The following is a 2637-nucleotide window of genomic DNA, read 5'->3' on the forward strand; positions in this document are numbered from 1 at the left end:
GAAATGGAAACTGTCAGTGTTTCTAAGGTTTTTGTCGCTTCAAGCTCATGTTCAAATTCATTCGCAGTTCAAATTATTTTTAGTTGATTTGTAGCGAAGGAGTAGAGGAGATGGCGTCAGTGAAATTCCGCAGACCACCCAGCTTTGAGAAGGGTATTGCTCTGCTAAGTCATTGGCCTGGCCACCTGCCCAGGTGCCTTTAAGAAGAACACAGTCTATCCAAGGATGAGCCTCTGAGAACCTCTTGGATACAGCAGACCCCCTGCACACCATGATCCTCCCACTGCACGGTGCTTTACTGTGTCCACCTAAAGTCGCTCCTGGGCACTGTGAGGTTTACCAACATTTCCACTGATTATGAAAACATCAGGGCTCCATTTAAGGAAGATCCTCAGTTCAGAGCTGTCAACAGGACTGAATAGAGAAGATGGGTTTCGAGAAAAGTCGTGAGCCTCTCAGCACTAGAGGCAATCAGGGAGATGCTGGCTCTTTGTGGAAAAGTAAACAAAGAAAAGCAAACAATCAACAAACAAACAAACAAAGAAACCGCAAGCCCTGTTTTCTTGTCTTGATGCTTTGGGCAAGTGTATTCTTCTTTATAAATCTCCTTTTCCTTTTTGTTTCTGCAGAAACCTCGGGCAAAGCCTTTAAAGGATCCTTTCAAATGACCACAGGCAGAGTTAGCTGTTCCCTGGGTGAGCAGAATAATGGCCCCCAAAATGTCCCCTTTCGAATCTCAGAGAACCTGTGAATATGTTACCTCAGATGGCAAAAGAGGCTTTGTTAGGAGTGATTAGGTTAAGGATCTTGAGACAGAAGCTGATCCTAGATGATCCCTCAGGTCCTCGTAAGGGACAGAAGGAGGCAGGAGGGTAGAGTCGGATTTGAAGATGGGACGCTGCTGGCTGTGAGGAAAGAGAAAGAGGCCTGTAAGCTAAGGAGTGTGCAGATTCCAGAAGCTGGAAAAGGCAAGGAAAGTGTTCACCCTGAGAGGTGCCGGCAGGAATGCAGCCCTGCTGACACCTGGACGTTAGCCCGGTGACGTCTGTTTCGGGTTTGTGATCCCTCATTTCGGCCACAATAGGAAATGAACCTTTGAGATTTTGGTGTCTCCATCACCGCCTCTAGCACATTCCACTGTAATTCTCTATGCGCTGATTTCCTAACTGGGTTCCCTGGGGTAAGAGCTGTGTATTAATTAGTCTTTCTCCCGTGGTGCTGGCACAGAACTGGGCATGGAGGAGGTGCTCGGGGTGAACGCTCTCCCAACGGGGCCAACATGTCACGCAGGAGCCGGCACCCAGACAACAACCCGGCCCACGGCCGCTTCAACACCTGCTGTGATACTGCGGAGCGTCCCCTTTGGACCCCACTACTCTTCAGAGAGCTCAGTATTCATCTTTCTTATTATAAAGGTTTTCGAAAATCAGGATTTGTCTCACATATTTAATTATTATGAGCCATAGGTGTTCATAATTTTTTGTCTCTGAGCAAGCGTGGCTTTCCTGTCTGGGTCCTTGAAGCTTGGGCCAGGGAGTCAAGACACGGGCTACAAGACACGGGCTAACAGGAAGGAGAAGGGGCATGGAGAGAAGCCACCTTCTTAGGTCCCTAGAGCTGGGAAGATTTAAAACACTGCCTTGACCAGGTGCAGTGGCTCACGCCTGTAATCCCAGCACTTTGGGAAGCCGAGGTGGGTGGATCATCTGAGGTCAGGAGTTTGAGACCAGCCTGGCCAACATGGTGAAACCTTGTCTCTACTAAAAATACAAAAATTAGCCAGGTGTGGTGGCGCACGCCTGTGGTCCCAGCTACTCGGGAGGATGAGGCAGGAGAATCGCTTGAATGCAGGAGGTGGGGGTTACAGTGAGCCAAGATCATGCCACTACACTCCAGCCTGAGCAACATAGTGAGACTCCATCTCAAAAAAAAATAACGATAATAAAATAAAATACTGCCTTCAACTCAAATGTTCTGTTCAATCCTGGGAGCCACCATTAAGCAAGCGGAGAGAGTTTAGTAGAAAATAACTAGGGTAGAGGGCAGAAAGAGAGCTGCTGGGGCGAAGAACTAGAGCCCAGCCACATGGAAAATGGATAAAATACCCAGGGGTGTCCAGCCTGAAAAAGAGAGGATTCAGGGTTGCTGGTTACAGTGTTGAACCAGTTAAAGGGGTGACGCAAGGACGAAGGAGGAGACTTTGTCCTATGTGGTTTCAAAGGACAAAACGAGGACAAATTGGTAGGAAATACAGGGGGTTAGATTTTGTCTGTGTCCAAGGAAGACCTTGGTCAGCACCCTCCAGGGTCGGAGTGGCCACCACGTGAGCCATGTGCTCCCACCCGGGGAGGAGCTCAGGCCGAGACCGAGCAACCACAGCCAGAAGGAGTTCCAGCTTTTGATGGAGACAGGCATGAGGCTGGAAAATGCTCCTTCTACCTCACACAGTCTGCGGTCGGTCACCCCTGCCCTGGATTGCGCTGGGTGGGTGTGGGTGTAACCTGCTGCCCAGGCATTGGTCACATTGGCCGTGGCCTTGTGGAGCTGAGCTGCACTGGGAGGAAGAACCATCTGCAGGCATTGAGTTGGGTGGGTGCTGAACGCCCTGGGGTCAGTCCGAGTCCTCCAACAAACGTG

The 2637-nt window shown here is 49.9% G+C and overlaps 1 long non-coding RNA gene across 1 annotated transcript; it reads left to right on the forward strand.

Moving 5' to 3' along the window:
- Positions 1-625: 625 nt before the first annotated feature.
- Positions 626-1426, forward strand: LOC141409601 (uncharacterized). The gene is made up of 2 exons (XR_012430569.1): positions 626-695; positions 1228-1426. It is a non-coding gene; the product is annotated as an uncharacterized lncRNA (long non-coding RNA).
- The last annotated feature ends 1211 nt before the right edge of the window (positions 1427-2637 follow it).

This window comes from Macaca fascicularis, chromosome 2 (assembly GCF_037993035.2).
Source record: "Macaca fascicularis isolate 582-1 chromosome 2, T2T-MFA8v1.1".
NCBI lineage: Eukaryota > Metazoa > Chordata > Mammalia > Primates > Cercopithecidae > Macaca > Macaca fascicularis.